Below are 27,075 nucleotides of genomic sequence, written 5' to 3' on the forward strand. Positions count from 1 at the left end.
ATTTTTCTGCATTGCGAAGAGACGTCCCACTCAAGACGCGTTGTTGCACTGCCAAGTTGGTTTATGGAGCGATGCTTTTTGACCCATTACATCTGCCGCTAGTGATAGTCCAAATCCGAGAGTTCCGATATAAGTAATCTTTCTCTGACATGTGGTCATGTTCCAACCCTTTGGTTAGCGGATGCTTCGTATCATGGGCAGCGGCGGTTCCGGCAGAATCAATATTCAAAGATGGTCATACCAAGTCCACTTATTCCGCCGAACACATTTTTATATATATATATATATTCTCTCCAATCCTGACAATCCGTATTTAGAAATCAGGCGCTGACTCTGTGGGGTCTCGTTTCAGAAACAAGTTTTATTTTCTTTAGTGCTTGGATCGACGTGTTTCGACGGTCACAGCCGCCTTGCTCACTATATATATATATATATCTCCCCAAGGCCTTTTTTGAAAAATCGCGGGGTTCGCATAGGTGCGCATACCCTGCCGATAAAAAAAAATTGCATATTTATTTTTACTTTTTTTACATGGGGATTTCAACTCGGCATACTTAGGCTCAATTGAAACAAAATAATATTAAATGCGCACGGAGGCTGTAGGTCTTCGGAGTTTCCTGCCTGCGGTCGGAGTAGGTCCCCCAGGTAGAGGGAGCAAGGAGGATCCAGAGCCGCAGCGGAGGAGTGCAGTGGACATCAAACGAGCAGGGGCACCCACTCCTAAGATGGAGCTGGACACCGCAAAAGGCACTGACCTAAGAATGCGGTGGTTTTGTGGGACCGTACCATTGCCTCTTAGGTTTGGTTACACCGGACACACGAAAATTCAAGCTTCATTTTGAATCACTGCTGTAAGTCCCTTTTCCTTTGTATTTCGGTATTTGATCCAAAACTGTGAGCTGTCTCCGAATGCAGAGTATGTTTCAAACGGAGAAAAAGGAACTTTTAAGGAATCGACAGGATTTGGAAGTCAGCGATGGTATCTGAAGCAAGAATGTGTAATCTGCTTAAAAGCGTGACTTTGGTTTTAAAAGGAAGAATATTAATGGTGATGCCTTCAGATGCAGTTGGAGGACTCGTAACAATCCAGCCCGGGTTTTCATTTGCAACATAATAGAGCATGTTGGGAATTGACTTTCAATAGTACAAAGTAAGAGGGCATAACATTGAATAACATAGTCTGTAAAAATAACCATGAAGCAAATTTCGTTTTTGCAGGGTTTACATTGTTGTGGCTTTGTTTAAACATATTTTGGTTATGCCTTCTGTGGGAAAACAAACTACATTATTTCCCATGCCTGTAGTGACCCAATCACTGTGGAGTGAAGTGCGTCTTCGATTTTAATGAACTGTAAACCTTTAAAAGAGGCACCAATATGGCGCAACTCAGGTTGATGAAGGCAGCTTGACTGCCGAAACGCGCCCCTGTTCGTGTAAATGCTGTAACCAATAAAATTAAAACGGAAAGAACCCCCACAACAATGTGTGCTGGCTCCTCAATGTAATTTAGTTGGCTAATATATTTATATATATATCTCCCCAAGACCTTCGCATAGGTACGCATACCCTGCCGATAAAAAAAGAAACTGCATATTTTTTTTTTATTTTTTTTACATGGGGATTCCAACTCGACATACTTAGGCTCAATTAAAACAAAATAATATTAAATGCGCATGGAGGCCTGTAGGTCTTCGGAGTTTCCTGGCTGCGGTCAGAATAGATCCCCCGGGTAGAGGGAGCATGGAGGATTCAGAGCCGCAGCGGAAGAGCGTGGTGGACATCAACCGAGCAGGGGCGTCCAGGAGATGGAGGGGGCGCTGAGGAGTATGGGCAGAAGGAGAGCCCGGGGCATCGTGCGGAAGAGAGAGGAGCTGAAGGGGTTCAACTCCTAAGAAGATCTCCTGCATGTGAAGGGGATTACCACCCGCATTCTGGAAATTAACAGTGACCGCCTGACATGCCAGAAGAGGCAGTGCAGTGGTGATAATGGCCGGGGTAGCTGCTCGCACAACAACACACAGCCTAGGCCATCCAGTTCTACAGGAGATGCTTTGAATGGCAACATGTCTCAGGAACATTATAGAGGCACGGGCAGAGAGGAGGAAGAAGAGTCAGAGATTCAGGCCGTTTTGGGGGAGGAAGAGGAGGATGAGTCGAAAGAGTCTGACCGCTCGGGCATGCGAGGGGAGGATGAAGGGGAGGAAGAGTGCAAAGATGGAGGGGATGGCAGTGACGTCTACTTCTATTATATGATGGATGAGCGCTGAATTGATTATCTGGAGCGTACTGAGGAGGGGAACCTCATTCGTCATGTTCGGCCCAAGATGGAACGAAAGTCTGAGAATGGTGTTGATGTGAGAGCCCTATCTCCTGGAAAGAAGTTATGCAAAGGCTCAGAGTACAGCAGTTTTAGGTCATTAGCACAATGCATAAACAGTGCCACAACGTTTGGGGACCTGCGAAATGCCAACCACCATGGGCATCAGCGTCGACGAATCCCTTCCATCGCCCCTCCAGCAGAGCTGCAGGACTGGCTGTGAACCTTTCAGAAGTGGACTGGTCCCGAGAGGTTGCTAGCATTGGATGAGCTCATAGATCGCTGTGAACCATCTCAAATCAAGTATATGATGCAAGTCATCGAGCCACAGTTCCAACGTGATTTATAATATTATGCAAATGCTGGCCCCTGAGGCCGAAACAATATGTAATTTGTACATTGTTATTAGTTTGTATATGATCCCGCACTAGGCATTTAGTACACTGGTTATTTTTACCCACTAGGGTCAAGTAAGCTGCTAGCTAGCCAAATCTCGATCAGTAGTGTAGTAGTAGTTGATTATTGTTATATGTCTAAATATCCAAACAGTGTCACATGGTAGGCTATTTTTTATAAGTTTTTATTATGGCCCACTTGGGCGTATCAATCATATGTTTACTGAGTAGTGCACTGGTATGTTTAGGTATTTACTCATATCGGCTGTACCCACTTGGGTTGCATGCTTCTAAACCGGTCTATAGTTTGCGGCTCAACCTGATACTTGTTTGATAAAATTTCACACTGATTCATTATTACTATTATTTTTTGGCACAAATGAACTTATGATGCACACAACAAGGTGGTCATATACCGTACACTATTTATGTGTTTTCTTTATGTATTAGACACCATGACAGTCAGCAAGCCGATGATTTGTAAACATTTTATTGACTTTTTGTTTGCAGCACACATGTGTTTATTATTATATTTGCACACGTTTATAATGATGATGATATGAAAATAGGAGGCTCTCTAATGAATATGAAACTTAATGGCACTTGTTCTATGGCCCAGAATTTGAGACATTCCCACTGACTTTCATGTTCTTTCTCCATATGTTTCGCTATCGCATTGGATTTCATCTCTTCACTACCCAAAGAGCTTGCCCTGTACGTACTTATCTTCTTAGATGCCCGGGACCTTCTGCAAGCCGCTCAGACCTGCCGCTACTGGAGGATCCTAGCTGAGGACAATTTGCTATGGTGGGAAAAATGCAGAGATGAAGGAATTGATGAGCCCCTCAACCTGAGACGGCGGAGGATGCTGACACCTGATGGATAAAGGCGAATGAGAGTAAGACAAGGGGAGTGAGGGAGAGAGGGGACAGAGGGAGTAAAGGAAGGAGTGACAGAAAGGGACTGAGTGAGGGAGCAAAGAAAGGTAAGTGAGGGAGTGTAGGTGAGTTATAGGGAGTGAGCGTGACAGAAGAGGAGTGAGAGAGTGAGGGGATGGAGAGAGTGAGGCTAAGAGAGAGGGAGTGAGGGAAGGGGAATGAGGAAGTGAGAGGACAGAGGGAGTGAGTGAAGTGGAGTAAGGTGAGTGAGGGAATGGGAATTACTGAGGGAGCAAAGAAAGGAAAGAAGGGGAAGAGAAGTGAAGCAGAGGGACTGAGAGCTGGAAACTGGTGGAGGGGAGAGAGGGGAAGGGAAGTCAAGGAATCGGGAATGAGGGGTGGTGAGGGAAGTGGAGTAAGGGAACGGGGTGAAGGAGAGTGAGAGAAGGGCAGTGAGGGTGAGTAAAGTGGGGTGATAGAGGGTGGAAAAAGGTGAGTGAGCGTGAGACAAGGGGAGTATAATATATATTTCACAATACAAAATACAAAATAACTTGTACAATATGTCATATGGTTTATTTTTGCTGTTCTCAGAATATATTGAATTTCACTAACAACAGTGAGTTCAATACTACTCATCATATGACAGAGGGGAAAAAAAACACAATCAAAAAGATTGTGTTTAAAAAACCCATACAACATTTCAATAAATAATGTAAAACTTAGAAAAAACATATCTTAACTCATGTTTGATTCACTTACTTTTCCACGAGGCGAAATAGTATATGAAAAGTCTTTTTGTTTGGAAATTACTCAACAGAACTCTTAAACTTCCATTTACCCGACTTTCTGAATGAAAAGCTCCAACATCTTTTTGATCATGTAACAATATTTATATTTCCACCTCTGGCTCACTCATGATCAACATTTCCTATAATACTGATATCACTCGCTATGTGATACACTTACACTACCTCTATGACAACAACACGTTTTTTATTATCTTGATCACTCTCACTCACAAAGTAATTTTGAACAGCAGACTAAGTTGTATTAACTGCTCCAATCTTCATAGGCCAATTACCTTTCCTAAAATTACGGTTGTAAAAACACTAGGTACGAATTTCGTAAGTCAAAAGGCAAACGTTGTTTGAAAGTCAAATGAGTATCATTACAATTAGTCCAGCCTTTTTGACATTTTAAATAAGCTGTTGAAGGACCATCATGGAAAATAATTGCTGCAGTTACAAAGGTTCTTCCTGAAATTGATAATTGAGAAGCCACAAAATTTTTAATTAAAGTTGTCAATTTAGTTCCATGAGGTCTACATCGTTGGAACATTAAAATTACATACTGTCCATATTTTTTTATAAATAATGTTGATAGTATTGCAGTTTTACATTGAGTACAGCCAAGTTTTGATTTGCTTCTCTAACTAGATTATTAAAAGACACTGATTTGCAGTCTGGTAAAGTCAAATATATAAATCTTTCAGTGTCTATTGTAGTAGTACTTGAAAAGGAACAATTGTCGCAGTTATGCTGCCATTTATAAGAAAGGCCAAAAATATTTTCTACATCTATACCTTCATCTTGCAATACAACAAGCATATACATTAGAAATTCCTGACAATCTTGCTGAATATTCTGTGAAAATTGATTTAGACCAGAACATATGTCTAAAACATTTCGAATTTCAGAAACACTTTCTATTTTTGTTCTATCACTAATACATTTCTCAAACACAGAATTCAACAAACAACAAAATCTATGAACCCGATTTTCAACAATCTGTTCTTGTGAAGTTTGGAAAATAAAAACAACATTAACCACTACATTAGCATAGCAATTGACACCAGAACTGTTTTCAAACTGAAATCCAACAACATCTTTAACTGATTCCTTTTCCTTTCTGCTTACAATTACTGGTTCATCTACTTTTTTTTATTTTTGCTACAACTTCACTACAATTTTTCTAATTTCTTCTTTTTCGGCCTTCCACACGCTTTTCAAATAGAGGATATTGAGGTAAATTTGGAGAATACTCTCTTCTTAACCTATTATATTCTTTTACACAATTTAGATCTGCACTAATCTTTGTCTCATCAAAATCAATCAAGTACAATTCAAATAAAGTTCTGACCCGAGATAAAGCAACATATGCCATACCCTCCTTGAACACTGAACTTCCAATATTCACCAAAGCACTATCTACACTTTAACCTTGAGATTTATGAATAGTCACCGCATATGCCAAAGAAACAGGAAACTATTTTTGGCGGACATATAAATCTTTCACAAACAAAAATCGAGCAGAACAACAACTGAATTCTTGTATTTCTTCAATTCCATCAAATTTAATTTTTAAAAATTCAATCCCATCTCTATTTTGGTAATTCACAAAATAAACAACATGACCAATTGCTCCATTTACTAAACCTCTTTCCACATGTAAATTCAGTCGTAAAATTATATGACAATTTAAACATGCATACAGAGTCTTTTCCAAACCAGCAGTTTTAGATATTGTCTTCTCTAAAGAATACAATTTTGATTTCAACTTTTCTGACAAAATAATAGTTCTCCTTCATGCTCTATTTTTTCAATAGCTTCCAGTTTCACAATCTCTTGATTTTCTAACTTTAACATTTTGTTGTTGAAGATTGAACATTCTTGCAGAGTTGGCATCAAGCATATCACAGATTTGTTTTCAGCAATTTTCTTAAACATATTCTCTGGGAGAATATTTTCCTTTGGAAATACATTTGAAATTAATCATGCCTGTAAAGCTTCTTTGCCATGCTCACTTACTATTCCAATTCTTACATCTTGTAGAATATTTTTATGATCTTCATCCTTTGCCTGTCGCATATTTTGAAGCAGTTCTGCATATTTGAAATGTAACCATATATTAACATTTCCAATGCTTACTAGGCACTCCCTGGTATCTTCATGCATAAGCATTTTAAACACTGGTTGTCCTTTCACTGGAGTAAGCTGCAGTAGATCTCCAAAAACAATGATGTGTTTGCCTCCAAATAACACATCATATTCTGTTTTAAGAATTTCTTGCATTCTTAAATGCACAAAATCAAGCATTCCATTTGATACCATGTTTACCTCATCAATGATAAGAAGTTTCATTTTCTTCAGGAAACTTCACAACAAGCTTCTTCAGATAGCTTGTTGTATTATAATTTATTATCATGCTCTACTGATAGCATCAATAAACAATGTAAAGTAATCCCTTTAATGTTATGTGCTGCCAACCCAGTTGGAGCGGTAACAACACAAGAGAGCAATGACTCAGTTCTTTTCTGCAGATAAGTTGCAATTGCTTTAATCAGAAAACTTTTTCCAGTTCCTGCTTCTCCACTTACGTACAGTCGGACAGGCATAAATGACGTACATGAGCACTCATTTTTCTCATGACATAAACCATGCTCAATCTGTTCTGTGACTTCGTCATATATTTGTTTCTGTTCAACGTTTAGTTGTTTTTCTAAATCTTCTAAGTTAACTACATCCTCTTGAGCTTGTTCCATGGCTCTTTCCACTTCATCCATGGCAGTGGCAGCTTCATTTTGGATAATTGGTCCTCCTAGTGGATCCTGACTCAATGAAGCAGAACTCTGACTGTCTTGAGAACTACCTCTAGCAATCTCTGCTGCAATTGTAGCTTCTTGCTGTATTTCCTCATTCAACATTTGCAGATAATTTGCAAAAACAGGACATTCTATTGTATCCTTGGTTGCATTGAATGAATCTTCATAACTGAGAAAGTCTCCAAGTAGTTCCTCTTCTGTACGCCATGGCTTAAAGAGTTGCGAAAGAGCTAGATAGTAAAATTGCCTTTTGTCAGGAGATTCGTAACTCAATTTTCAATGATTAATGAAATGGCCTTTTCTTTGTTTCACCAGACATCCTTCACATCCAATTACAGCATATACTCCTTTATTGATATCTTCTGTGATGTTCCTCTTAAAAGTATAGGTTTGCAGAACTTCATAGAGACAAATGTTCTCAAGATGACTACTTCTATTTGGATAGTGTGTATCCAACATGTTTGTCTTCAGAATATCGGTACTGTTTGGTTCTTTCTCCGCCAAATACTCAATTTCTTGTACAGATTTCAAAACTCGGTTTCGTGTTGCAGCAAGACCTAGACTCATCCAAATGATTGTTCTAGATTTGGCATATAGACCTGCTGATGATAACAGATCAGAACATTCATATGCTCCAATTTCTCGATGCGACAACATCTTCAGACAGTAACTGTACAATTTCTTACTTAGACTCTTTTCTCGTGAAATTTCCTCCCACATTTCCTTCAGTTCCGTCTTTTCTGATTTTGTGACGTAAGACGTCACATATCGAGCCACAGCAATAGAGTTGTCAGCAACATATTGAATATCCATGTTAGCATTCCACATGGACAAAATGACTGGGTTGTAGTCATTTATGTATTTGGACTCTTGATTTCTTCTTAAGTTTTATGTATTTTTCGGTGATTTTCTTGTCACAGTATGTAGCAGAGAAGACATAACATTGTTCACTCTTCCTTTAGATATTACTGGTCGAGGAAATTCAAAACGCCATTTGGTGTAGAACTTGTCCTTGGATTTGAACTTTCCACGACAGTATTTTCCACAACGATGGCTTTGAAAGCGTAAAACTTGATGTCTTAAATGGTTTTATTCTGTACTTTTTAGAACAGCTCATGTAGAATACTGTTCAATGAAACTCATAACTGTGTCATCTCTTTTCCAAATTTGGGTGCATCTTTGATCCATAGCAGCATATGTATGTGAGGAGCACCTCTTGCTTGATACTCCTTTCTCCAAAAGAAATCCAAAACCTCTCCAAGTGAAGGATTTTTTTTGTTTGTGATAAAAGACATCATAGCTTCAAATATATGATTGAAATGCCTGCATACATTAACTGGATCCAAAGAGCACAGTTCTCCAGGTGTCTTGTATTCTATATTTTCAATGTTTGCATTTGCCTCTCGTAGAAATTGAAGTAAGTCTCCCCAAGCAAACTCAGCACAGCTAAGAGTGAGGAACCATGTAGGAGTTCCTAAGTTTTTTAGCATACATTTCAATTCCCCATGAAAACAGTACCAATACTCGTTAGTACCACGCTGACATGCCATGAGAATAATTAGGTGAGATTCCAAAATACTGTCTTGCAGTTTGACTTTATCCATAAAGTCCCTTGCCGAAACATTTTGCAGATGTACCCCACTTTTCAGTATATGGTTCACTGCATAAGAAAGTCCAGACAAGTCACTCTCAAACAGTAGATGAAACAAATATGGAATGCATTGACGAAACCTTGGATCTTCTGCATACAATCCTGAAGTCCGGTATTCAGATGCAGGAATTTAAACAGGTCGGTCGTCATATCGTCCACCTTGACCTGTTGGAAATAACTGAGGAAAACAACGAGCTTCCAAACTTTCTTCCCATACACTAATGGGACTTCCTTTTGCTTCTTTCATTTGAAACAAGTCAATAGCATTCCTCATTACTTCTTTGGAATGCAAAGAATGAACACTATAATGTTCATAAATTTCTTCACTTCTAGAGACATCAACTTTTTCAATTTGCCCAGCTGAGAAATCACTGTCCTCTTCTACAGTTGTTTCCTCTTCTCCAATATTTACATTTTTGTAGTAGTGATTGTTTTTTACCAAATACAACGTTGCCTTTTTAACTTTCCTAACATCCACTAATTCTTGCCAGATTTTCTTACTCTTTGCCGGAACACCATTAACTAGAATAACCAGAGGTTCCTCTTCCACTTTTTCTACACCAATTGTATCAATATTTTTCATAAAATCTAGAGGTAAATAAACAACTCTTCCCTTTAATTCCGTCTGTAAATCTGAAGGAGGCAATTTCCCTGTCTTAGGCTCCATGCGAACAATAGCCTGAAAAGGATGCATACATTGAATCAGAATAGACTCATAGGTATTTAAATCCATCAATTCAGAAGGAATGTCTACCAACTCAAGATTATTAAGAACAGCTCTAGCAAGTATTTTGTTTTCATTTAAATTATTATAACAATATTTACAAATACGTTGATCAGAACCCAAATCAAAACAATTTTCTACCAACAAATAAGTTGCAAAATCCTTCCACTCATTATTATTTTCCATTTCACTTTTTACATGTAAATCAACTAACCTAGTCTGATTCTTATAATGAGTTCGTCGACAACATACACAAGAAAAATTAGGCCTTTCACTTGAATTGACCTTAAACTTTGTAATTTCATGGTCACATTTTTCTGTACTTGAAATCTGTACATTTGCTTCCACATTACCTTCTATTACTGTATCAGTTTATGCACTGTCCTCTTTTTCACTAAAATAACAAAACTCAATTTCTTCACAGATGTTCTTTTTGCATAATACAACCTTCTCACTAATTTCCTCACTTTATTATGATGCACTGCTAAGATCCTAAAATGGTGAAAAACACTCTGTCATACTTTTCTTGAAAGACAAGCCAGTGAATGCGCATGCAAACCTGTTTTTTCTCTCACTACGCAAGGATCTAACTCTTGCAACATCTTCATTTTTTGTTTAAGACTTTTCTTAGTGTATGTACATAAGAAATTGCGAAACAAATCAATTGAATCCTGTCGCACACTACAAATACTACTACAATTCCAAGTATACACTGGAGCCATAGGACATCTCCCTAAAACTTCATCAGCTAACACCTCCGGCATTTCTAGACACAATTTTTTCTTTTTCAACCGGACACCGTCCTTCACCTCCTATGCTCGACCACTGGTGTCAACTGCATGCACCAAATCATTATCCTAAAAGTAACTCTCTTCATTAAAAAATGGCTCACAACTTGAACTATGCTTCCATTCTCCAGAAAAAACATCACAAAAATTAGTCCGATTAATTACTCTTTTCCACTTACATTTTGATTTCAAAACATTGATTACTTTATTTAGTGTACGAGTTCTATTGATTACTAAAATATATAATTTTTTTTTCACTTCAAAAGCCTGATCCACAATCTTCACTATACTTTTCTTTTTCTTGTAGATAGCAGTTTTCTTTTTATAATTCTTAACATTTTTTAATAAATTTAAAATAAGTCTGTTATAAAACATTCGTCTACGAGTGTCAATAAATTGATTTCTCCGTCTATTACTATAGACAATATCATCTCCTTGTACAGGTCTAACATTTTTTGGGGAGCTCTGCTTTTTCTTTGTATTTACAGATGATTTTTGTTTCTTTGAAACAATATCCAGATGTTTTTTACATTGCTTTAATTTCCTTAAAAAAGTCCTTAGTTTGCTTACCAGGACCATTCCTTTTTTTTTCACTGAAGATTGTGTTTTGGATGAATCTTCTAATTGGGTTTTCTTGGGCAATAAAGCATGTTTATAACTTTTTCTTCATCTTTCCTTCGTCAGCATATTCTTTTATCTTTCTATAGATGATTACAATCTGTGGTAAAGAAAAAATAACATATTATAGACCACTACTAACATACTACATAGCAATGACAATAAGTAAACAATATAAACACTAGTTTACAACATAACTAAGTTTATAGCACAGCAACTGTGTCTCACCAGAGTAGGAAATCATGCAGTGAGTGTTGTTTCTCAGTTTATGGCAGTACAATACAGTTTCATTATTAATCTCACTCTCTGCCTGCACCATCTCACTCTTTGCGTGTGTCATCTCACTCTCTGCCTGCACCCTCTCTCTCTTTGTGTGTGTCATTTCTCTCTTTGCGTGTGTCATCTCACTCTGTGCCTGCCCCATCTCTCTCTTTGTGTGTGTCATCTCTCTCTTGGTGTGTGTCATCTCTCTTTTTGCGTGTGCCATCTCACTCTGTGCATGCCCCATCTCTCTCTTTGTGTGTGCCATCTCTCTTTGTGTGTGTCATCTCACTCTTTGCGTGTGTCATCACACTCTCTGCCTGCGCTATCTCTCTCTTTCCGTGTGCCATCTCACTCTCTGCCTGTGCCATCTCTCTCTTTGCATGTGTCATCTCGCTCTGTTTCTGCCCCATATCTCTCTTTGTATGTGTCATCTCCCTGTTTGCGTGTGTCATCTCAATCTCTGTCTGCATGATCTCTCTCTTTGTGTGTGTCATCTCTCTCTTTGTGTGTGTCATCTCTCTCTTTGTGTGTATCATTTCTCTCCTTGTGTGCCATCTCACTCAGTCCCTGCACCATCTCTCTCTTTGTGTGTGTTATTTCTCTCTTTGCGTGTGTCATCTCACTCTGTGCCTGCCCCATCTCTCTCTTTGTGTGTGTCATCTCTCTCTTTGCGTGTGTCATCTCACTGTGTGCCTGCACCATCTCTCTCTTTCTGTGTGTCATCTCTCTCTTTGCGTGTGACATCTCACTCTCTGCCTGCGCTAACTCTCTCTTTCCGTATGCCATCTCACTCTCTGTCTGCGCTCTCTCTCTCTTTCCGTGTGCCATCTCACTCTCTGCCTGTGTCATCTACCTCTAATCCAGCATTAAATCAAAGCCTGAAAAACAATATAAAAAAAGAGTACCCTATAAGCAAAGAGATGCAAACTGTGAGGAGACACAGGTGACATTATAGAAAAGTGTGATCCTTGTCAAAAATGTTAAAGCCATACATTTTACCAAAAAACATTTAGCATAGTAAATCGTTTTAGACACAGAGCACAGCCCATATCAATGACCACTACATTACAATGCAGAAACCTGACTCATTTCCAAAATACATTTCCAATATTTACCATTCATTTTTTGCCAGCATTACATACTAGCATGAGACACAATGCAAAAAGAAACAGTACCCTATAAGCTAAGAGATGCAAACTGTGAGGAGACACAGGTGACATTATAGAAAAAGGTGAAAATATAATTCCTTAATAGACACAGACACTCAGTGTGATCCTTGTCAAAAATGTTAAAGCAATACATTTTACCTTGTCGCAGGGTTTATGTTCTCTCACAGAACTGTGCACAGAGATCTAGAACCTGGGTGAGTTAGGGTGACCCACAACTCACCTTTGTTTCAGAAATCCCCTTACCAAGCTAGCTACAGTGTCGCATCGGTAGTATATACTTCCCAATGTCTTAGACAATCCAGAACATGAACTTAGAGTACCTCAGGTATCGTGGAACACATGAACACTCTTTCGTTATATAATCATTCCAAACCGAAACTGGGAGGCAATGAAAACACGTGCAAGTTTGAAATGTTTATTTTTCAATGCAGCATTCTCAAACGCAGTATCTTGTATAATATCAACATACATATTATAAAAATCAGAGTCAGCAGCATAGTCACTAATCCATAGTAAGCAAAAGGTGATAACATGTTATGATGCAAAAATCTATAGAATTCTGTATCACCTATATTTCGCGCACCCTAATTAGCATATTATATTATATCTAAGAAGGTCTCATCTGGGTTCTTAGCAGGGCGGACCCATACCTCTAATTCTCAGTAGGAGGAGATCACATCAACCGCTACCAGCTCTCAGCATGCGAAGCATCAAGTGTCTGTATTCATTCCCTGTAATTGTATCTTAAACTCACGTAGAGCCAAATGTTGGCACAAACATTATTTGTGTTATGACTAACGTGGTGCGAGGATCAGGCCTGCAGCAACCTTGTGTTAGGTTATTCGGAGAGTGTGCAGTTCTCACATCTTTCGTCTAGGTTAAAAGCTGTAATAACAACTAGGTGTCGTGTGCAAACCGAAGCAGAAAGAAAATATGGCGTTTAAACATTTAATAAGCACATGCTAACTTAACACAATCTATAGAAACGTAATAACCATATGACACCCCCCCAATGATCCGAGGACGGTCAAAAGACAAAAATATAAGCCAATACTCTATGAGAGGCAAGACATGAAAGCAGAGTTCAATGATATTGAGCCAAGCTAAATGTATGTAAATGTATGTAAAATTCAAAAACACAAAAAAAAATATGTATGAATGCCTAAAGTGGCCACACAAAATATAAAAAGTCGAACTTGAGGCCTAACTATAATAACAGGCCTAGAACATATGAAAAAATCGAATGTTCGTATTGAAACTGGCACCATTCAGAATTACTAAAAAGTCACGTGCCATAATGATGGAAGTATTCAGAGTCATTCCTCGTTGAATGAATATGCAAAATAGGTAGCAACAGCTTCCAACATGAAATCACTGCCATCATCCGAAAACAGTTCAGCCATCCAATTAAGCAATGGGAAAGAACATACGTGCTCCTCCAACACCGAATCCTCTAGCAACATCAGAGGACAACTCAGTGGGTTCTCGAGAACGCTCTGTGCCAGAAAGTCATGCGCCGCTGCGAATATGTCCCACTGACCCATTAGTCCATGCATCGCTGCCACAGCCATAACCCTTTCGCCAGAACAGACCAACTCGTGAGCCACTATGGGGTACATCAGCTGATCAAAGTTGACGTCAGGAGAAGTCGGTAAACAGAGACACAAATCAATGGCCCAGTCGAAATCACAGCTCAGGCAATGAAACACAGGCTGGACACAGGTGAAATAGGAAAATCTGAAGGATAATCCAAAAGCCGTGCTTAAGGTCGCAAGCGGCAGGGATCCATAATAATCAAGCATCCGGTTGCGAAACTGCATCAGTAGGGGCTGTGCGTTTCCTTGCGCAGGATGGGCATCCATGTTTTATAAAATAAAATATCACCAGAACGCCTGCAGCCAAAGCCAGCAAAACAGGAAATCCGCCAAACAGGCTAGCGAATATAGAATGAAAGAAGCAGGGATAATACCAAATACTTTTTCAAATGTAGTCACGAGACCACTGCTAACCATTTTAAAAAAATGAGCCAGGCTCGTTGTGGAGGAGGCATTGAAGATTTGATGAACCAGCTCGCAAAAATGAAACGGCAAATCAGTACTTAAAAGTGCTTGTACTTCTGTGCGTGTGTTTGCTATGTGAAGGACATAAGTTTCGCGGGCAGAGCTCAGGGCCACCTGTTTTTGAGACAAAAGGGCTCTTATACGGCCTAAACCATTGAACTCAGCTCTCAAGGTTGGTATTCTTGGCCAAATTAAAACTTCTGAATTCCCATGCGTGGGTGGATACAACACATTCTTGCAGCAAACCACCCTTTCAGACACGGTAACCACATATGCGATACCGGCCTCTAACCCACAACAAAACTCGTTATTCAAAAGTAAATAACTACCGTTAGACAACAACGTGAATGTGGGAACTATTGCAGGAACTGGTGTCCCTTTCAAAACACAGGCCAAATTAGGTTTGTCCTGATTACAAGAACCATGCAACTGGATGTGTCTGCAAATTAGTGAGCGGTCAGGCGACTGTGTACATTCTTCACCATTCAGATTCACTTCATTTCCCTCCTTAAGGCATCTGTAAGTGTATGGTAAAGACCATGTCTCATGGAGGAAAGCGCTGCCTAATGGTTCATATCGCCCAATGGCTATATATTTCATACAATTTGTAAATTTATACAAAGCAAAAGGTAATGATATAACACCATGAATAAGCCATGTTGCTGCAGTCACTTCAGCCACCGAAAATGCAGGGATTCTAATTTTTCAATATGTAACATAGAGAATGTTGCATCTCTCATTGACAACATGCGCTGTTTTTCAGTCAGATTAAATGGGGCAAATAATGATGAGACGTTCATAAAAGTCCATGGCACTCGACCAGACTTAAGAGTCTGTAGTGTCCACGCAAACTGCATCACAGAACGCAATTGATTTTGACCATGATATAACACGGACACTTCATCATGTACAATGTCAACAACAGAAGACACAATATTATTTAACGTGTAAATTCGGGAAGAAAGCGTGTTAATGCTGTTATCAACAACTGCAAGCACTTTCTCTAAATTAGCTTGATCAATAGCTCTCAGGCGTTTAGCAGCCTCAACCTGGGTAACTTTCCAAATTTCATTGTAAATCGCATACAGCCATCGTTTAGATCTACCTTTAGCCGGGCCTTTTATAAAATCGTTCAAATCCACATTATCATTTAATTGAGACAGATGTAGTTTAACTGCAGCTAAAGTGGAATGTTGTAACCAATTCTGACACAGCTTCCCCACAGAATAAGTCGTGACAGTATAGTTGTCTTCAAAACGTGGATCGGGTCTGACTTCTGTGAACCCTTTAGCCAAACCCAGAAAACGGCGTTGGCAAGAATCAGCACTCCTATGCCACACCAGCCAACCCTTGGAATCCAAACTGGAAATGTTAAAGGACGAATTGTGTAAAAGAGTTTGCAACTCCTGAATGGAGGAATCAGTGAAATTACCCCAACCTGTATATTCATCTAAATCTGGGATGGTCGGTGTATTTAATTTTTTAGAAGTAGCCAATCCAAAGCATGTTGTCTGGAAAATGGTCGAATTTAAAAACAACATGTGATTCGGGATGAGACATGCACGGTGCAAAGCCTCAGTGCCTTGTACCTGCCAATCTTTGGTACCCCAAACCAATTTAAGGTCAATTGTTCCTTTCCAGAACTCGTAGCCATCTACAGCCAACCTGTCTAAAAAGGACTTCGAATACAGCAATTTTGTATCGGTAAGTCTAACTTTGGAAATGGGCTTTTGTGTCATTTTAAAATAAAATGACTCGGGATTAGACTGATCAAAGTCTGTAAAATAGGTATATTTTTTCAGAAATGTATTGGAACTGCCACTGAATGGAGCAGGGCAATGTTCCCATTGTGTATAATTTACAGCAACCCTCCTGGAATTTGTCTTATGTAAAAAATGATTACCATAGTGTTGAAAACAAAACAAATCACCATAATTAATAGAATCTGTATACAGATCCTCAGCATCGAAGGCAGCATAATACTTCAAATCCGAGAATAATGCTTCTACGGCCTGAATATCCCAATCATCAGAACGTATATTTTGTTTAATCACATCTCCCATGTTTACTCTAAACACATTTGGAACATTAATAACTTCAGTAGGCCCATGTATCTGAAACCTAACCGCTTCCCACACAATCCCATCAAGGACAGGCCAAGCAGTAATGTTAACTGTATTTAAGTTTCGTTTCAGTCTGTGCGCAGAATGTGAAGAGGAAAGAGGGGCCAATGTTCCATTAAGGTACCAAATTCCTGTTCTTTCTTTAATGTAGTGACCATCAATCAGGCGGAAAAAATAAAACACAAAACCAATTGACATAAAAAGATAGAATGAAAATAGGATCAACCAAATGTATGTCCAAGGCGGAATTAAAAAATGTTTTTTAAACAACGTGGCATATCTTGCAATGTTTGTGGGTTTCTTTGAAGTTTCCGAAACAGAGTCAAAAGAGAATCTGGACTGGCCTGCCAAACGGGTCTGTAAATCGGGGATCGATAAATCAGCAGGATAAGTGTAGTTTAGCTCATCAATGTTAGTATCAGGAATAGTATTTAATAAAGGACTGGATATGGCAGGCATCTCGAGGGACACCTCCTGTTCTGCACCAGATGTAATAGCCAGCACAGAGTGCCTCACCATGGAAGGACAGGATACAGCCGGTGTCATGCTATGAAGAATCGGCCACCCTGTGTGTCTTGACATTGTCAATAGAAATAAATCTGTTTTCCTTACGACCTGGAAGTGGTGGTAATATGACTGTTCTTGTGCCCTTCACTCCAAGAACTTGAACCGGTGCTCGATATGAGGGACCAAACTCTTTCTTGTTATCGATCTTCTCTCGAACCAGTTCTCCAACTTGGGGTAGCCAGCCAACTACCGGGATCTGCAGCGCATCATCCGATGTGGAGGGCAAATGTTCCTTTGCAAGACTGTCTCTGGTCTTTTGTAGATTCTGTAAAACATTGCAATGTTCATCTACGTCAAAGGCCTTGGCCTGGGCCTTGTAGTCCAGCCCATCAAGGTCAGGTACATACATCTTGATTCCAAAGAGCATTTCGTATGGGGTCCGCCCACCCAGAGACCTTCTAGGGAGAATATTAAGCGCACGCCGCACGCCTATGAGATGGGCTAACCAGTTACTGCCAGTGCCTATAACTCGAGCTGTCAAAGATTGCTTTAAGTCGCGGTTCATTCGTTCAACTACACTGTTACCCTCGGGTCTGTAGGGACTCGAAAATTTGACTTGGACCCCCATCGAAACCATAGCATCCTTATACGCCTTAGAGGCAAACGCCGGACCCTGATCCGAATGGAAGGTACCACAGGCAAAAATTCCCACAAAGACTCGCAAATCCTTAATGACAGTACGTGAATCAGCGCTCCGATGCGGCCATACCCACACAAAGCGTGTGCATGAATCAACTGCGACTAAGATGTACTTATACGCAGTATCAGAAGAAAATGGACCGCAGTGATCCAAATAAACACATCCAAGTGGTTTATTCGAGATGTACAACTGTGTCTGAGGCGGACGCGCAGCAGTCAAAGGCTTAATCTGCTGGCAAATGTCACATTGAATAACATATTCACGCGTCTGTTTGTACAGTCCCCGCCACCAGAATCTCTGTTGTAGCTGAGTTACAGTGGCCGAGACGCCCGCATGCGCAGACGCCACACCTTCATGCGCCGCTGTAATCAAAGCAGCTCTGCGATCCGAGTTGGGAACTAGACTCTCGCCAACTTCAGGGATTTTCACATAAGGAACCTTATCGGGACTTAAGTGGTATGTGTATTTAGAAGGGAATCCCGCAGGATATTTACTTCCCTTCTCCGTTGCAGCAATAGCTGCCAAGATGTCATCATCTATTTTGCTTTTGGACCTCGTGACCGCTGCAACTAAGTATTTCGATACCGCCGACTTCGCTGCTTCATCAGCAAGCGAGTTGCCAACAGCGTGGACCCCCACGCGCTGATGACCGAGAGTATGAATCACAAAGACGAGTGGCAACTTCTCTTAAAGTTCCGCCACTCGGACCCAGATCGTTTTATGTTTTATTGTGCTACCTTTGGAGTCACGAAAATCATTCTGAATCCAAAAGAACAAGTTTTCATTGTAAGACTGGACACAGTAGTAAGAATCACTTACGATCAAAGTTGTCACACTAGGATCAGCGTACTCTAATGCAAGCATCAGAGCACGAAGCTCTGCTAATTGTGCGGTGCAGTCTCCAAGCGTCTGCGTGTGCACGACACTGGACTTGAACTCGTCGTTCACCATGGCACCGACCACAATGGCGCAAGCGGAAACGTAGGCATGTTTTGAGCCATGCGCAACCTGCGCCGAACCATCAGTGTAAATGATGCAATGGAAATCCTCCAACGGCCGCATTGCTAATGGAGCAGGATGAACAAATTCATACTGTAAATACTCCTGTGACCGTAAAGTGGCGTCAAAAATAAACGTGACATCCTGTGACCTCAAGGATGCAGCCCATTGAATCCACCGAGGGTGCAAAGCTTTGGAATTAGGTACGCTGGCTTTCGTAACCGCCTCTAAGGCTGGACACGGGGTAACAACCAACATGCGCTTTCCTTGTGACAGGGCATGTTCCTTAAGAATCGCCATCTGCACAGCCGTCAAAACTTTCTCCACAGTGGAAAAACGCAGTTCAGCCGAAGTGTACAAGTGTGACTTGTAAGCAATAGGTACTGTATCTCCTTCATTAAAAGTCAGGTACGTGAAACCCACCGCCCCAGGGATAATTCTTATCACCAGGTTGGTCTGGGTATCACGAGTCTGTAAGTATTCAGAAGTGAGCAAATCAGCCTGCAAAGACTGCAGAATGGCCGAATGCTCAGGCAGCCAGTATGATTTGGAAAAAGATGGTTGTATCAAAGCATACAAAGGCTTGATACGCTGGGCATATTCCGGAATGTATGTCCTCCCGAAATTCAGAAAGCCCAGAAGAGATTGTAATTTTTTCAGTGTTGTCGGAGAGCACAATTGTGAACATTTCTCCAGGAAATGGGGTGCTAAACCCTTTCCTTCATGGTTAAGCTCGTAACCTAGAAACAACACTGTGTACTCTGCAATGTGCGACTTTGCAAAGTTAAACTTGTAACCCATGTCAGCAAAGTTACAAATTATGCTATTTACTCGACACAGATGCTCCCAAAGATCGTCGTCTGTGAGATAAATGTCATCCACATACGAACAAGCAACTGGGTCGAAGCTCTCCAAAAGAGAGACAATGCGTGCGGAAAAAACTCCAGGACTGTTCTTGTAGCCCATTGGGAGTCGTTTAAACATTTTTTGCACACCGGCGCATGTAAAACTGGTCCATTCGGAACTTAGACCGTCTAATCTATGGGCATAAAAACCATTGGAAATGTCAAGCGTGGTTTCCGTTCTCTTACAGAACTGTGCACAGAGATCTAGAACCTGGGTGAGTTAGGGTGACCCACAACTCACCTTTGTTTCAGAAATCCCCTTACCAAGCTAGCTACAGTGTCGCATCGGTAGTATATACTTCCCAATGTCTTAGACAATCCAGAACATGAACTTAGAGTACCTCAGGTATCGTGGAACACATGAACACTCTTTCGTTATATAATCATTCCAAACCGAAACTGGGAGGCAATGAAAACACGTGCAAGTTTGAAATGTTTATTTTTCAATGCAGCATTCTCAAACGCAGTATCTTGTATAATATCAACATACATATTATAAAAATCAGAGTCAGCAGCATAGTCACTAATCCATAGTAAGCAAAAGGTGATAACATGTTATGATGCAAAAATCTATAGAATTCTGTATCACCTATATTTCGCGCACCCTAATTAGCATATTATATTATATCTAAGAAGGTCTCATCTGGGTTCTTAGCAGGGCGGACCCATACCTCTAATTCTCAGTAGGAGGAGATCACATCAACCGCTACCAGCTCTCAGCATGCGAAGCATCAAGTGTCTGTATTCATTCCCTGTAATTGTATCTTAAACTCACGTAGAGCCAAATGTTGGCACAAACATTATTTGTGTTATGACTAACGTGGTGCGAGGATCAGGCCTGCAGCAAGCTTGTGTTAGGTTATTCGGAGAGTGTGCAGTTCTCAGTGTGCAGACAGTTGTACCAAGTGTTCCAGGCACGACTGATACCAGTGCAATAGCATATTATTCTCAAATAAATCACATCTTTCGTCTAGGTTAAAAGCTGTAATAACAACTAGGTGTCGTGTGCAAACCGAAGCAGAAAGAAAATATGGCGTTTAAACATTTAATAAGCACATGCTAACTTAACACAATCTATAGAAACGTAATAACCATATGACAACCTAAAAACATTTAGCATAGTAAATCGTTTAAGACACAGAGCACAGCCCATTTAAATGACCACTACATTACAAGGCAGAAACCTGGCTCATTTCCAAAATACAATTCCAATATGCAACATTCATTTTTTGCCAGCATTACATACTAACTTGAGACACAATGCAAAAAGAAACAGTACCCTATAAGCTAAGAGATGCAACCTGTGAGGAGACACAGGTGACATTATAGAAAAATGGGAAAATATAATTCCATATTTCACACAGACACTCAGTGTGATCCTTGTCAAAAATGTTAAAGCCATACATTTTACCAAAAAACATTTAGCATAGTAAATCATTTTAGACACAGAGCACAGCCCATTTAAATGACCACTACATTACTATGCACAAACCTGACTCATTTCCAAAATACATTTCCATTATGCACCATTCATTTTTTGCCAGCATTACTTACTAATATGAGACACAATGCAAAAAGAAACAGTACCCTATAAGCTAAGAGATGCAAACTGTGAGGAGACACAGGTGACATTATAGAAAAATTTGAAAATATAATTCCTTATTTCACACAGACACTCAGTGTGATCCTTGTCAAAAATGTTAAAGCCATGCATTTTACCAAAAAACATTTAGCATAGTAAATCGTTTTAGACACAGAGCACAGCCCATTTAAATGACCACTACATTACAATGTAGAAACCTGACTCATTTCCAAAATACATTTCCAATATGCACCATTCATTTTTTTCCAGCATTACATACTATCATGAGACACAATGCAAAAAGAAACAGTACCCTATAAGCTAAGAAATGCAAACTGTGAGGAGACACAGGTGACATTATAGGAAAATGTAAACATATAATTCCTTATTTCACACAGACACTCAGTGTGATCCTTGTCAAAAATGTTAAAGCCATACATTTGACCAAAAAACATTTAGCATAGTAAATCATTTTAGACACAGAGCACAGCCCATTTAAATGATCACTACATTACAGTGCACAAACTTGACTCATTTCCAAAATACATTTCCAATATGCACCATTACATTTTTAACCAGCATTAGAAAAAAACATGACACACAATGCAAAAATAAAGAAGTGTGCTTCTTAATCTTCCCCATAGTGCATAGAGCACTCTATCTATATTAAATAATCTATATTAAATAATCATTACTCACCTTTAAAAATGCTTTTGAAGATTTAGAACAGTGTCAGTCACACACACCAGATTCTCTTAAGCAGAATCTCTGAAATGCACCTCAGACACTGCAACCACAAATGGCCCTGGTTTCCTGTAATTCTTCACACATTTCCCTGGATATAACCAATCAAAATTCTTCCCACACTATTTCAAAATGAAACTAACATTTTAATTGGTTCTACATTTCAACACTTTCAAACTCACATAATATTCACCCAGTGCTCATTCAGCCTGTTACCATGGTAACTCCCACCTAACTAAGCACACAGGTGAAAAGGTCATCATACTATGTTGCAAATGAACTCAGCAAGGGTGTTTGAGCTCTCAATATACTAGCTAATCATGTGCAATGTTCCTTTCAATGACCTTTTCTCAACCATTAGAATTACTTCTTTCAAAACACAAAAGCAAGTACCCTAATATGCTGTGTAGCATTTTCAGAAAGCACCAATAATTTCTTTTTCTTCAAGTGCACTGAATCTCATCCACATTTTTTTCTAAACTCCTACTATTGAAACTGCCATTTGATTTCCAGAGCCCATCTGAGTACAACAAAACCTCCCTTCAAGATGCCTAAAGTCTGGATTGTGGGACATAGCTATATTTACTGGAGTGAAAGGTATGCAGAAAACAGAGGTATTCCCAACCTTGATTTACCAAATGTGGATATTATTTGTATTGGCCAGAGAGGATTGAGATGTCACCAATTGATACCATTGTTAATATCCTTTTTGCATCTCCAACACGCTGACCTCATAAATGTGCACTGTGATGGAAATGACCTAGGCACATTGACTGGGGTGGGTCTGGAAATGCTTTTAAAGGACACCTTTGGGCAATTGATGTCACTTTTTCCTCAAACTGCCTTTGTGTATTCCAATATATGCCAAAGACAGAAATGGAAGTGGTCCAACCAATGTTGTCTGCAGATTGAGAAAGCAAGGAAACATGTGAATAAATCTGTTTCTTCTTTCCTGAGAGACTACGGTATGGGTTCCATATACCACAATAACTTGCGTTACAACATGCAAGGCATCTATAGGAGAGATGGTGTACATTTCTCAGATGTGGGGAACAGAGTTTTCCTCTTGAATTTTAGACTCTGCATCGGTACCTACTTGCATATTAATTTTAAAGAACTAAATACTTGATAAAGCTAGTTTTATATTATGTATTACTAAAAACGATAAATTAAAGTGATAATTTTTTTCTGAAATTTACAGCAAGAAATTTCAAAATAAAATGGATCCCAATGAAGAGATCGTTGAAATTTATTTTGAATTTTCCACTACTTTTAATGAAATTTTGAATGTCCCGATTATTGACAGCATCAGTAATGAAGAAGTTTATGTTGGAGGAGATGACATGACGGATTTTTTTGATCAGTCTCTAGAATGTTTGGAAACTATAGAGTTCCAGGAATCATCTTTGCAGACTTTTGATGAGGAGATTCCTGATGATCTGATTGATGAGGAAATTCCTGAAGAGGACATGTTACTAGTTCTTTTAAATTATGAAAATTCAAAAGAATAAATTTACATTTAGAAATAAAAAAATTTTGAGACATTATTCATTTTAATTTGTAATTCATGAGGTAGTAGCAAAGTGATTGTGGTATAAAGTGAGACTTATAGTATAAAGTACAACATTTTTGTGTTACATAGCAAGTTTACTTATAGTTACTTCCCTTCTCCCACTATATTTTCTCCAATGTGTATTTGACATCTGTTCTTCATCTCCTGCCTCCTTTCTCTCACTGTGTGTCTCTGATGCAACCTACCGCCGCCATTTTGTGTAGTTTCAGAACGTGAAAAGGGGGCAGGGTAGAGTGCCTCTGACCCTCTAGGCCTCCTCAGGGGTCCCTAAAGGATCTGTTTCTGCTTTTCTGAGAGACTATGGTATGGGTTCCATATACCACAATAACTTGTGTTACAACATGCAAGAAATCTACAGAGGAGACGGTGTACATTTCTCATATGAGGGGAACAGAGTCTTTCTCTTGAATTGTAGACTATGCGTCGGTGCCTACTTGTAGGTACTTAAATCACCCACATAACAAAACACCTCTTTTTAGTGCTACCCTACCTCTAAGCACTCCAAATTCTTATTTTACACTATTTTCTTTCACTGTTTTTCCCTGTGGTACGCTCAGGGTACGCGTACCGGGAAGTGTACATGCAGGCAGCGCTTACCCCGCAATTAAAAAAAAATAATAGTTTTTTTGCCCTTTAGGGTCCTTCTAGGCCACCCTCAGAAAACCTAGGGGATCAGGGGGTGTCTACCCTGCCCCCTTTTAAACATTTCCCCCTTTTTTTTTCACCTCTTGTATCCCGATTCTACCGAGACACGAGATGGCGGACTCTCCGGACTGTTTGGAATGTTGACAGACACCCGAGAGCCAATCAGCTTTCCACTCGTGCACTTCCGTGGTGCGCTGGGTGCGCTTACCGGTACGCGTACCCTGAGCGCTCGAAGCGCGCAAATAGATATATACATTTTTTAAGTTAATTTTTGAAAAAACCACTGGAGCAATTTTCACCAAATATAGAAAAGGCACTTCTGTGTACCAGTCCCTACAATTTTGCAAAGTATGGTGTAATTCCATTCAGCGGTTCGGGGTGTAGCCGTGTCTGAACGTCCTATAGAAATTAACATGGGGAAAACACCTTTTGGGACTCCCTTTTTTCTCTGCCCCTCGGATGGCGAATCCCCCTGAAACTAATTACAAACAAATTCCTCAACCGGCGCCAAAGTTATTCCCAATAGAATGTTGTGGATTTCCTATGGAAACTAGGTCCTAACTATAACTACCTACTGGCGACCGCCAGTAGGTAATATATATATATCTATATATATATATATATATATACATGGTCCAGTCGAAGGCAATCGCCAAAACGCGCTGACCGTCCTCCTTGTCTGCACGATGGTGTTGAAAAGATAATAAAAAACATCTTACCTGAAATCGAGTGTTGGACCCTGTTTGCGCTGTGGTGCTTCTGACCTTCTGGCTGCACACTGGAGCTGGCTGGGTCTGTTCTTCGTTGAAGAATATATATATATATATATATAGATATTTCCAAAAACACACGGTTCTCGCTTCCGGGACCGTTCCGCAATTAAGTGTCAGTGTCGATAGATGCCAACTTTCAAACCGTTTAAATAAAGTTACAGCGAAAACTTGAAATTTAAATATGATTATATGCAGAATGAAATGCACATTGTACTATATTGTTGGGATTGAACAATGTAATGTTATTTATTTATTCCACACTATGTGGGAATTGATATGATAACTGTATCAAGCATCTTTCTAACATTATAAGATGGCCGCCACAGTAATGCAGTAAATTAACTGTGCCTTCTTTTATTTTAATTTTAATCACGTGTGTGAATATCACGCTGTAACTTTATTTAAACGGTTTGAAAGTTGGCATCTATCGACACTGACGAAGGCGGCATCGCCGAAACACGTTTGTTGATACGATTGTGCAGCGCCTGGAATAAACTATGGCAATGAAAACTACGTGAAAGCCGAACCAATCACCGGGAAGACGCCGAAACGAAACTGCGGAGGAGTCCTGGTATCGGGGAGACGTGGAATGGGTGAGTGGGCGGCTGAAATCTATGACCCAAATTACCGGTTAACCTCGTTCAGCAGAAACAATAGTTATTGCCAAGAGAATAAGCGCTGCAGTAGAATATGTTCTCAGATGTCGAAAGGGAGGAAGCTGCAGGGAATCTATTTGTTGGTAAAACAGTTGGAACGAATACAGAAAAGACATTGGAAAAGACAGTACCAGGCACATTGAAAAGCCTATTTGCCACTTTGAAGAAAACATACGAAAAAGAGATTCGGAAATGGTGGGAGGCAACTAGTCTCCAAAAATACTTGGAAGTGGGTCGAGTCCCGAGAGGACTTAGAATATTCATTGTCCCATCGTATGAAAACCCGAATATAGAACTCCTACAAGAATGGTCAGAATTTATGACGGGGTGACACATCAGATGCTTAAAATCCTGGTGAAACACGCTTGGAGAGATAGAGTGAAATTACAGGAGGAGATAAAGAAAATTGAAGAGAAGATAATGGCAGATAAGGATGTGAAAACAAGTGAAGATCTACGTAAGTTGATGAAACAACGCCTAATAAATTATGAAAATGTGATCAAGACAAGAAAACAGGCTAAGTTCATAAGGGACGAGAAAGACTACGCAAACGGGCGAATTTTAACGTTTGCCAAAAAATATGGCGCCCCCCGGAAAAATCAGCAGGCGGGGAGAAAACAATCAGTAGTACAAATGAGCACAGAAGAATCAGAAGTATCAGAAGACGATTCCACTCGAGGAGAAAAACAAGGGAGTGCTACCCAAGAAAGGAGAGAAACAGAGGAACAACCTTCAACTTCCATGACTCCCCCTTTTTTCAGGAATACAAACTCATAAGGGGCCTAAGACAAAGACCGGCCGCCACAACACATACCCTGGAGGCAACAAGAGGAAAATGAGGAGGGGGAAAAAGAGCAGAAACGGGTCGTTCTACTCCGATAGTGACCCACAGCGGAGGAAGGAACAAATGGAAATAAAGGAGGAGGAGACCGCATCGAAAACAATAATCAATCTATCTAATAGAATTTTATCAAACAAAGAACAAGAATTGTTGCAGTTAGGATTGACATTCTGTCCCACACCTGCCTTTGACTATACGCAAACGCGAATAGACTTATACAAGTTCGTAAGGAAAGTGAAACTCCTGAAAATCCATACCATGCATCCCAAAGCAGATGAACCAGGAACATCTGATGAATCAATGACGCTAGATGCACTCACGGGTATGGACATGGCAGCCCTGAGTGTAGCACGGGAACTATTGGATGAAGCATGTTCCCAAAGCGAACCAACACCAGCACTGACACAAATGCTGGAAGAAGGAGGCATGAAAGAACGAGGATGCAAAAGTATGATGACCATCAAATCCAAATTCATTCCCAAAGTCGTTCACGATGTCATAGATACCTTCCAAGAGGTAATAATTGGAGAAATCAAGAATTTACAAAAAAAGAAATTCA

The 27,075-nt window shown here is 39.8% G+C and overlaps 1 pseudogene; it reads left to right on the top strand.

The window, feature by feature from the left end:
• Positions 1-1,667: 1,667 nt before the first annotated feature.
• On the top strand, positions 1,668-3,598 carry LOC147707777 (uncharacterized; annotated as a pseudogene).
• The last annotated feature ends 23,477 nt before the right edge of the window (positions 3,599-27,075 follow it).

This window comes from Lissotriton vulgaris, chromosome 6 (assembly GCF_964263255.1).
Source record: "Lissotriton vulgaris chromosome 6, aLisVul1.2, whole genome shotgun sequence".
Lineage (NCBI taxonomy): Eukaryota > Metazoa > Chordata > Amphibia > Caudata > Salamandridae > Lissotriton > Lissotriton vulgaris.